The 12,129-nt window shown below is 42.7% G+C and overlaps 1 protein-coding gene across 6 annotated transcripts in view; it reads right to left on the bottom strand.

The window, feature by feature from the left end:
- The window catches only part of NTRK2 (neurotrophic receptor tyrosine kinase 2), a 379,702-nt gene that overhangs the window by 104,165 nt on the left and 263,408 nt on the right, over positions 1–12,129 (bottom strand). The window lies entirely within an intron of this gene.

Genomic DNA, 12,129 nt, shown 5'->3' with positions numbered 1-12,129 from the left:
GATAAATGAAATTCAGCATGGTTGCTGTGGCAACACACAAATTCCGTCATGTTTGAACTCTACGCAAGCAACGGATACATCAGCTTTCAGACACCTTCTGATAAATGGCCCCAATCATGACAAATGCTTGCTTGTGTGACAAATTAGCTATTTTACATGAACTTGCCTAAATTCCATTCCCTTAATGCTGCATTGGCTAGATCCCATTACAGTGTAGGCCACGTCGCTGACACGTGCTGGAAAGCAGAATACCCAGGAATCACAAATGAGACAACAATCTTCGGAAGTGTAACTTTAAAAAAGCAGATTTCTGCTGACAAGGGAGTCACCGTGTGCCCCCTCATGAATCATGTAGACACTGCAAAGTGCCTAAACTCTGCTTATCCAGATTAAACGGGGTCACCTAATTACTTGTCACGATGATCTAAGAAGCCAGATTTTGACAGACATTATTGACTCTGGCTTGTCAGGCTGCATATTCCCGTTACTGGCAGTGTGTGTGCCATCCCTTCATTTTATATACTCTAGTACCTTCACAAATGACATTTATCATTGCATGATTTACTGTTTCCATGGGTTTAGGGCGGTAAGTAAGTAGAGCTGTCACGATTTTTCTGAAAAAACAAATGAATCTTACATTTATGGTAAAGAAAAGCAGTGACCTTAAATGAACTATTTTAATGGTGCAAAACATTTATTATGCTCCCATATGTATGTCTGCTAATAGATATTTCAGGATAATGCACTAGATCGAATTCAGGCTGCGTAGAAAAATACAGACCAGTAGTCATTATCTATAATTCATGCTTACCTACAACTAATTTGCCACAATATTTTCTCCAAGGTTGCTTTTTAGTTCAGTTCCATTTGAGGAATACTGTGATATTTGACTACGTCTTAAAGGAAACCTGTCACCATGAAAATTCAGTCCAATATGCCGGCATCTTGTTATAGAGCAGACGGAGCGGAGTACATTGATATATAGTTTTGTAAGAAAAGATTCTATTTGACCTGAGTTTTAATCACATAATCCTTTGCTGTCTGGTTTCAGTCCAGTAGGCGGTACTTTCAGTGACTGACAGACATCTCTGTATGTGTAATGGAGACAAAAGGGCCTCTAAGTGGATTCTTACAGGGTGCTGCAAAGATAGAGAGAGATTGCCATCTGCTGGTTAGGCACAGTCATGCGGAACCGAGATGTACAAGAGAAGTTGAAGGGGGAGCAGATTTAGACGCTGGACCCGGTCAGGTGACTTCCAGGAAGGAGCTCCTGGAGATAGGAGGCCAGCGCGCCAAGCCTGAGGGGTTTTTGGCGCCAAGCAGCAGAGAGGAGCAGGCGTGCTCCGTGCATGTTGAGAAGCCCCGCGTGGCAGGCCTAAGCTGGAGGCCTGCGAGGTACCACAGCCGGGCGCCGGTGGATGAGCTCCGGATCCCTCACAGATGTGACTCAAGTGCTGTGCCTACTGAAGAGAGTCGGAACCTGCTTGACGTGCTGAGTGAGTTTGCGGAACCCGACGTCGCCCGCCGACAGACGAGGTCTGGACCCCCCTATCCACGGCTTGAGAGACTGCCTCCAAGGGCCAGGAAGAGAGGAGTTGGGAGACTGCTGAGCCAGGAAAGTCACACCAGTGAAAGCAGAGGAGCTGCATACGTGAACAGGGCCGTCACTTCTACTCTTCACTCACGGTACCAGGGCCAATTGGGTTTATGTACGCAGGTTGGGAGGGGAGCAGTTGGGGCGGAAGAGGCTAAACTTGCTCTAATTGATTTTGTCAGGAAAAGACTTGCGGCCTAGCGTGAATAACCCTGTGACCCCCGCTAGGGCCCTATACAGAGATAAAGAACTGACGTGGTGACTCCCCTGATTGGGTGCACCACATTACTTAGAGAGACTTCGTATTTTGCTAATATTTCAAATTACCATTCAATACCCTTGTTGTTATCCCCTTGTTCAGAATACCTGTTTTATATATACATAAACTGTTTATAAACATCTCCGACTGTCCTTGCCTTGTGTCTCTGTGCGTTGCATTCCGGCACCTGCATTACATATGTACACTTATAGGAAGAAAGCTGTCAGTCACTGATAGGACTGCCCACTGGACTGAAAGTCCCAGTCAGAGCTGAAGTTTACATGATTAAAACGCAGGTTACACTGATCTATACTCACAAAAATATATATCAATCTGCTCAGCTCCCTCTGCTCTACAACATGGTGCCTGCAGATTGGACTGCATTTTCATGGTGATAGGCTCACCTTAAAGAAGCATTCAGGTTAAGTTTTTTATTCATTAATTGTGTGTATATATGCATATAATATAGTGTTTAGAGTATATTAATGTGTGTTAATATACTCACCTACTGCTTGCTGCTCTTCTTCTCTTCTCAGTGAGGTCACCGCAATTGTGTGAACCGGAGGTCTCTTTTACAATGTAAGCCTATGAAGCCTCATTTTGACACTCTATAGACTTACACTGTAAAAGCCACTTCCGGGGTCACGCAGAGCGCAGCATAACATGGACAGTCTGGAAAGGGGAGAAGAGGAGAGCAACGGCGCTGGATCCTGGAGAATACCGTGGTGCTTGAGTATATTAATACACTCACACTATATTATATGCATATAACACATATTTAATGAATAAAAAACTTATTGGGAGTGCTTCTTTAACTACAGTGCCTAGCGGGAGTCTACATTAGTCTGAGGCACACCTCTTGTTTCATCATTGGATCAAGATGCTGATGTTGACATATAAACTAATAATGTAAAATAAATTAACAGATCATTTAGGCTATATTTTGAAGCAAACCTATTATAGTGCAGTTTGGAGAGTGCAAGCTATGTTAACCATGGCAGATTATGGGTATAGATATGAAATATCTATACTCATAATATTTAGTATTACATATGTTAAAAAATTATAAGAAAATGTAGCTCAGTATAGTGGACTTTATGCCTTAGCAATCATGCACTGTATTGGAACATAAATCAGACTGTACTGAACGTCGATCCAGAGAAAAGGAGAGCTGTGCAGTCCATAAAAGTCACAAAATTATCCCTACACATTTATTACAATGAAGATAAAACACCTTTAAATGTTCCATCTTAGTATGGATTTCATATGTAACAAATATGAAGCACACATCCGATATTGCACCAAACAGATAGTTTTGTGAAATATTAATGCATTGTGCTCCACTGTTGAAATGGAGAAGGTCATAGAAAGGACTGGGACACTGACATTTACCACTAAAAAGATTCAAGAAGTCCCAGTCAATAGGCATCAACTGTACGTTGGATTTTGTCACACTGACTAAGCAGATGCTGCAACCTGCCGCTTCATTAACATGTATAGGATGCGGAGTAAAATCAATGGTAAAGCAGATGGCAGATTTATTACCGGTACTTGCTGAATGCTGGAGCATGGAGATCACATGGGTCAACAGGGTTGACAAGATATTTGATATTACCACTGTGAATCCAATGCTTTTTATTAATGTTTAATGATAAGTAACATTAGTAATGTGGATGACATAGTGTGGTGAATATTAATATTCTTTGTATGGTACATGCAGTAGTTATTGAATATTTCAATGTATATAATTGTATGTAATAGAAAACTAAGGCCGAAGGAGTGTCCTTGTGATCCATAATTTTGAGTTTTGGAAGATCTTTGAAGCTGAGGTTTTATTTTGAGGCATAACTATAGGGGGTTTCGAGATAGCAGTTACATCTGGGCACTAGTGCTGAAAGTTCTCTTTGGCACATATGAAGACACCGGTATTGTAAATGATACATAATACATAGATGACTCTCTTACGAATGTTACTATTGGACTCAGGAACTACGAGTTACAGTAGGTTTCTGTGTATGGTCCGACTCCATGTGATTGCAGAAGACATCAATATGGACACTGTGTCACCCTTGCAGTCATTGATTGGTTACAACAGCTATGTGGCATTTGTACGCTATATCAGTTTAAGCAGCATAATGTAGAGACAGAGCCTCTGATTCCAGTGATGTGTCACTTAGGGTATGTGCACATGGATTCTTTTTCAGTTGGTTTCCTTCTCGAACATGCCTGAAAAAGCAATCAAAAAAGCCAAAAATAATGAATATATGCACTGCAATGTCAAAACAACATGCTGTACATATGTTCCATCGATTTTCACTTCTTTTAGGCATTGAAAGCCTTGAAGTGGCTGAACGAGGTGACCATTGTCACGATTCCTCCACTCAGTGTGTCTGGGACTAAGTGATGGATAGCTCTGTCATCCTATCCAGTACTGGGGCATGCTGAGCTGTCGGTGCTTTGATTGACAGCTCAGTTGACCTATCTGAAACTTGGAGGTGCAGAGAGTACTCCTCGTGCTCCCTGTTCTTAGTAATTGCCCTGCTATTTAGGTGAGCTGTCTGGCCCAGGTCAGTGCCATGTCAAAGCTTTTGCTCTGTGGTGTGTTCGCCTGATTCCTGTGCTGTGAGTTCTGATCTATTGCTCTCTGACCTTTGGACCGTGTTCTGACTACTTGTTTGTTTTTGCCCCTTTGCTTACATCTACTATTTCTCTGGTATTCTGTCCCGGGACAGTGACCTGAGTTACGTCTTCGTCTTTTCCCTTAGTTTACTACGTGCTCTCTTGGCACTGACCCTGGAACATCTGAATTCTCTGCCTCAGGGCCTGTCCATGAGTAGTGACTAGCGTCACAACCATTCTTCAAGTGGTTTAAGGTTGGAAGCTGCCACTAACTTTTATGTGCAGTTATAAAAGTGCAGTTATACAATGGCACGAAGCTGATAACCCACTCTCCTCTCTTCTTCACACAGGTATTTAATTCCTCCATCCGTTTTTGTGTGCTGTCTGATGATAAGTGTGAACAGAGTCATATTCTCTAGCAAGATTTTTCCATGGTATTTAATTCCTCCATCTGTGTTTTGTTTTTTTTCCTGTTTCTATTTTAGTCTTCAAAGCTTTCTATTTCACTGTTTTATGGCCTCTTTGTTTAACATTGGGTGTTTACCGTGCATAGCATTGCCTGCTCTGGCCTTGTGCTAATTGACTAATTACTCAGTATGACCAACTGGTGCTGGATTCTAGTAGACATTTCATTTCATGTATATTCAGCTCTGGCTCGGGATAGCACGCATGCTGGGTCATGCGTGCAATAGATTTTAAGTGCAATAGTTAAAAGTGCAGTTATACAATGGCAGTTGGACAGGGCAGGAGCCAGGTAAGGTGCATAAGATATTCATACAAACATGCTTCTCGGTCAGTCATACTGCATTATGCATTAGTCTTATCAATCTGCTTTTTATTTGTTTCACTTCTGCTTTCTCACAACTCGCCCGCCCTTTAACACATTCTGTGCACTCTCTCTATATCAACCCCTCCCTTCTCCCCTCTCCCATGTATAACTCTGAGGCTCTACTGACATTCCTCACCCACTGCAAACCATCCTCTATCTCCATACAGCACTCAAAACGTTCATACAAATCATTGCACCACCTACTCTTTCTCTTCTTTTTCCTTTTACTAGTCGCAGGCGACATCTTCCCCAACCCTGGGCCCCCCTCCACTAGCATACATTACTCTCCTCCAGCTGCATATAGAAACCCTGCTAATCTTATTAACGTTCAGTGCATGCCCTCTCCTATCGATTTCCATTGTGCTCTCTGGAACGCACGGTCTGTGTGTAACAAACTAACTTACATCCATGATTTTTTCCTCTCTAATTCCCTTAACCTTCTGGCTATCACAGAAACCTGGATTCAGCAGCCAGACACCACCGCTGCTGCTGCTCTCATTTGGTGGGCTGAAATTCTCACATACCACCAGACCTGGCAACAGACAGGGTGGAGGTGTTGGTCTGCTCCTTTCCTCACAATGTGCTTTCCAGGTCATCCCCCCCGGTTCCCTCACTTATGTTTCCTTCATTTGAAGTCCACACCATCAGACTCTTTAAACCCTTCTCCCTGGGAGTGGCGGTTGTGTATCGCCCTCCAGGCTCCTCCCACCAATTCTTGGATCAGTTTGCCACCTGGCTTCCTCACTTTCTGTCATGTGACATCCCCACCCTCATCATGGGCGACTTTAACATCCCCATCGATGATCCCCTCTCCCAATCTGCCTCTCATCTACTTTCTCTAACCTCTTCATTCCGTCTCTCACAGTTTACTAATTCTCCTACCCATGAAGACGGGAATACTCTGGACCTGTTTTTTTCCAGTCTCTGCTCGCTGGATGACTTTACCAAGTCCCCTCTCCCGCTCTCGGACCACAACCTTCTTTCCTTCTCTGTCAAGAATTGTCTCCTCACCCGGGACACCCCCACTTGCCACACTTATAGGAATACACGTACCATTAATACCCAGCAGCTTATGGACAATCTCCACATATCTTTAGCCCCCATCACCTCCTTCTCCTGTCCAGACATAGCATTGTCACACTACAATAATACACTGAAGAGTGCCCTAGATGAAGCAGCTCCTACACGCAGAAAGACCCGACACAGACAACGGCAGCCCTGGCACACGATGCAAATACGTTTTCTTCAACATTGCTCAAGGTGTGCTGAGCGTCAGTGGAGAAAATCTCTTTTAGCAGAGGATTTCATCCACTATAAATTCATGCTCAAAACCTATAACTCTGCCCTTCATCTGGCCAAACAATCCTACTTCACCACCCTCATCACTTCAATGTCCAACAATCCAAAACGACTTTTCGAAACCTTAAACTCCCTCCTGAAATCTAAAGCACAGGCCCCCACCACCAACCTCAGCGGGGAGGATCTGGCCACTTATTTCCTAGAAAAAATCAACCACATCCATCAGGACATCTCAGCCCAATCTCCTCAGTTGCCTGGATCCCCTTCCCTGCCGCACTTCAAGCTCACTTGCCATCTTTGAGCCTGTTACAGACGAAGAAGTTACCCAGCTCCTCGCTTCTTCTCGGTCTACAACCTGCAACAGTGACCCCATTCCTTCACATCTCCTGCAGTCCCTCTCTCTGGTGGTCACCACTCACCTGACTAAAATATTTAACCTCTCTCTTTCTTCAGGTATCTTTCCCTCCTCATTTAAACATGCCATCATAACCCCTTTACTTAAAAAGCTGCACTGCTAACTACAGACCTGTCTCTAATCTTCCTTTCATCTCTAAACTCCTGGAACGCTTGGTCCACTCCAGTCTAATCCGCTATCTCTCAGATAACTCTCTACTCGACCCTCTACAATCTGGTTTTCGCTCCTTACACTCCACTGAAACTGCCCTCACTAAAGTCTCTAATGATCTACTAACAGCCAAATCCAAAGGTCACTGCTCCCTGCTGATTCTCCTGGATCTCTCTGCAGCATTTGACACTGTGGATCACCAGCTCCTCCTCACTATGCTCTGCTCTATAGGCCTCAAGGAAACCGTTCTCTCCTGGTTCTCCTCCTACCTCTCTGACCGCTCCTTCACTGTATCTTTTGCCGGCTCCTCTTCCCCTCCTCATCCCCTTACTATCGGGGTTCCACAGGGCTCAGTCCTAGGCCCCCTCCTCTTCTCTCTATACACTGCCCCTATTGGACAAACAATCAGCAGATTTGGGTTCCAGCATCATGTCTATGCTGACGACACCCAATTATACACTTCTTCCCCTGACATCACCCCTACCCTAATACAAAATACCAAGGATTGTTTGTCTGCTGTCTTTAACATCATGTCCTCCCTCTATATTAAACTGAATCTCTCCAAAACTGAACTTCTTGTGTTTCCTCCCTCTACTAACCTAACTCTACCTAACATCGAAATTACCTTGGAGGGTTCAACCATAACTCCCAAGCAGCACGCCCGCTGCCTTGGGGTCATATTCGACACTAACCTTTCCTTTTCTCCCTATAGCCGATCACTCACTCGCTCTTGTCACCTGCATCTTAAAAACATCTCCAGAATCCGATCTTTTCTCACTTTTGAAACTGCTAAAACTCTTACTGTCGCTCTTATTCACTCTCGTCTGGACTACTGCAACTCTCTTCTGATCGGTCTCCCTCCTACCAAAATTTCCCCTCTCCAATCCGTCCTGAATGCGGCAGCCAGGGTCATATTTCTCTCCAGCCGCTTCACCGATGCCTCCACCTTGTGCCAGTCATTACACTGGTTACCCATTCGCTATAGGGTCCAATATAAACTCATTGCTCTCACCCACAAAGCTCTTCACACAGTTCTGCACCACCTTATATCTCCTCTCTCATCTCAGTCTATCGTCCTACACGTGCCCTCCGTTCCACAAATGACCTAAGACTAACATCCCCCATAATCCGAACCTCGCACCTCTATCTCCAAGACTTCTCTCATGCTGCGCCAGTTCTCTGGAATGCTCTACCGCAGATGATCCAATTGATGCCTAGCCCCGATGTCTTCAAGAGTGCTTTAAAAACCCATCTCTTTAAACAAGCCTACCACCTCAAATACCCAGTAAACTAACTTTCCCCTGTTCCCTCCTAAATACTATTCAGATCTGCCCCCTACTGTTCATCTGTCTCTACACCCTCCATGCACTCGATAACTGCACTTGGTAATTGAGTATTGCACTTGAACATACAGGCTGATGACCGGATCATACAGCTTTATATGATAATCCCGACTTATTATAATTGTCAGACCTGAAATAACAAGCACTTTTCACCTATTGTGTCCCCCCTTTTCCTTGTAGATTGTAAGCTTGCGAGCAGGGACCTCGCTCCTGATGTAACTGTTTAAACTGTCTCTCCTTGTATTGAGTTTATTGTCTGTACATGTCCCCGCTTAATTGTAAAGTGCTGCGGAATATGTTGGCGCTATATAAATAAAAATTATTATTATTATTATGTGAAATAAAAACGAAAATAAAAAAAGCTAGACGCAAACCCGCTGCAAAAACTACGCCAAATAAGACACTACAGGGAAAACACTGCCTGGGTTTTCCTAAAGCGTCTTCAGCTTCAAAAACAACCGTTGTATAAAAAACGCCATGTGCACATACCCTTACTGGGTTGCTTGCTTAGGTTTGATAAAATCACAGCTTTATCAGCAGGAGATTATCAAACTAATGTTCTAGTAAACCAACTGCTATGCCATATTCATGAGCTCTGCATAACCCCATCTCACTGATTTTCAGCTTTCTGCCTATGCGCAGTGTACACAGAAAGCTGTCAATCAGTGGTGTGTGCAGGTTATACAGAGCTCAGCATTCAGACAACACATCATATAAAACTGTGATTTTATCAAATCTGCAGCATGCAGCTGAGTAAGTGATACATCGCTGGAATCAGGGTCTCTGCCCCTACCATCATGCTGTTCTCAGAAGGGGTAGCAAAAACCTTGCGACAGATTCCCTTAAAATGGGACTTTTAGGGCTAAGTAAAAACCCTTCATAATTTGGATTATTTTTTCCTTATTTGATAATTTATGTTTGAATTGCAATCAGTTCTGTGCATTATCTAAGGCATATCTTCTGAGTAAGGTAAGAGTTAAAGCAAGTAAGCCGGACATATTTAAGTAGTAGAAATTATTCTCGCCTTGTAATTCATGTTTAAAGGAAAATAGGTATGGTTAAGGTTGCTATGGAGGGTTCTCTAGGGAAATTACTACCTAGAAACGTTGCCAACCATGGCCAGTATGAATGTACAACCCCTGTTGTAATGCCAACTTTTCTGCTTGACTGAATCTGTGATTCATTATTCTGGGTGAACCAGATATGCATTGCATGGCAGCATGTTCTACCCTGCCTAACTCTTCTATCCATGTTAATGTTCAGCTAATGGCATTTAAACATTGAATGAATTGAGTGCCCAGACTCATGCAAGGGTTATGTGTATAATTCATATATACTGCAGAACAGGCTAGAACAGATTGCCAGGTAAAAAATTAATGGCAGCCATAAAGTAGTTTGGTTTCTAAAGGACCATTTATAACAGTAGTAGAACAAATGATATTGCCCCTTCTGATCAATGATGAATTTATGGCTCTTCACTATTGGCAGTTACTTCATTCTGAATGGGTATTAAAGAGACAAAGCACTGGAGCAAGTATTCCCCAGAGAGTCACGGGTTATATGAAGAAGTAGTCAAGGAGGTACTAGGAAATGATTTACTAACAGCAGAGTATGAAATACTTTTTATAGGAAGAACTAAGGAGAATGAACTATATTTTCCTCAAATGAAAATTATTTCCTACAGTTTGATGAGGTCTAAGTTGACACAGATCCTAAACCCTGTACACCATTACAGCTTTTTATTGGTTAGAGGACATAAGCTCATTTGGGATTAATCTGAACTCATCGAATATGAGAGAAATAAACAGTGGGGAAAAAGAGTATTTGATACACTGCCAAATTTCAAGTTTTCCCACCTACAAAGAATGGAGTGGTCTGTAATTTTTATCGTAGGTACACTTCAACTGTGAGAGACAGAATCTAAAAAAAATCAGAAAATCATATTGTATGATTTTTACATAATTAACCCCTTTACCCCCGGGCCATTTTCCATTTTTGCATTTTCGTTTTTTGCTCCTCTTCTTCCTAGAGACAAAACTTTTTTATTTTTCAGTCAATATGGCCATGTGAGGGCTTATTTTTTGCAGGAAAAGTTGTACTTTTGAACAATATCACTAGTTTTACCATATCATGTACTGGAAAACGGGAAAAAAATTCCAAGTGCGGTGAAATTGCAAAAAAGTGCAATACCACAGTTGTTTTTTTGTTGTTTTTTTTTTACCATGTTCACTGAATGCTAAAACTGACCTGCCATTAGTATTCTCCAGGTCATTATGAGTTTGTAGACACCAAACATGTTTAGGTTCTTTTTTATTTAAGTGGTGAAAAAAAATCCAAAGTTTTTTTTTATTTTTTATTTTTTAGCAAAAAGTCGCCATTTTCCAAGACCTGTAGCGTCTCCATTTTTCGGGATCTGGAGCCGGGTGATGGCTTATTTTTTGCGTGCCAAGCTGACGTTTTTATTGATACCATTTTGGGGTAGAACTGATGTTTTCATCGCCCATTATTGCATTTTATTGCAATGTTGCGGCGACCAAAAAAATTTAATTCTGGCGTTTAGAATTTTTTTCTCGTTACGCCGTTTACCAATCGGATTAATTCTTTTTTAATATTGATAGATCTGGTGATTCTGAACGCGGCGATACCAAATATGTGTATGTTTTGTTTTTTTTATTGTTTTATTTTGAATGGGGCGAAAGGGGGTGATTTAAACTTTCTCCTTGTGGAGAGTGACATACCGGATCTGGCATGTCAAGGTAAGGAGACTTATTCGCCGTGCAATGCGCCTCTGGGAAATTTAATATGAAAATTGCCTCTTCAGAGAAAAAGAGGACTTGAACTCTACAGCGCCACCTACTAGAAGCAGTAATCCTACAAGTCACAATCAACCTTTTAACGAGTCGTGCAATATGACTTAGATAAAAGTCAAATCTGCTTCCAGTAGGTGGTGCTGTAGAGTTCAAGTCCTCTTTTTCTTTGAAGAGGCAATTTGCATATATATTTTTAATATTTTTAAAAACTTTTTTTTTTTTTTTTTTACTTTTTCCATGGGAGCCTAGAAGCAGCACTTGCCTGATCGGCTCTGTTGCATACAGGCGATGAGCAGATCGCCTGTATGTAGCAGATGTGCTCACTTGCTATGAGCGCCGACCACTGGGCGGCGCTCATAGCAATCTTGACATGACAACCACAGGGGTCTGCTGCAGACCCCGGGTTGTCATGCCAACCCATCGGTGACCCGCGATCATGTGATGGGGTCACCGAAGGGCAGGGTAAGTGACGCTCATCCTGTTTGCGCGAGTTAAATGCCACTGTCAGAGATTGACAGCGGCATTTAACAAGTTAACAGCCGCGGATGGATCGCGATTCCACCCGCAGCTGTTGCGGGCACATGTCAGCTATAAGAATCAGCTGACATGTGCCCGGTTCAGTGCGTCCTCAGCGCCGGAGCCCGCACTGAACCAGGGATTCATGATGCATACTATTACATACTACGTCGGAAAGGGATTAATTTGCATTTGATTGCATGAAATAAGTATTTGATACAATAGAAAAACAGAACTTAATGTTTGGTACAGAAACCTTTGTTTACAATTACAGAGGTCAGATATCTCCTGTAGT

This window comes from Phyllobates terribilis, unplaced genomic scaffold, assembly GCF_046119375.1.
Source record: "Phyllobates terribilis strain yellow unplaced genomic scaffold, ASM4611937v1 Scaffold_1__5_contigs__length_1240528914, whole genome shotgun sequence".
NCBI classification, from domain to species: Eukaryota; Metazoa; Chordata; class Amphibia; order Anura; family Dendrobatidae; genus Phyllobates; species Phyllobates terribilis.
Note: the sequence above shows the minus strand (reverse complement) of the source record. Positions and strands in the feature narration are given on the sequence as shown.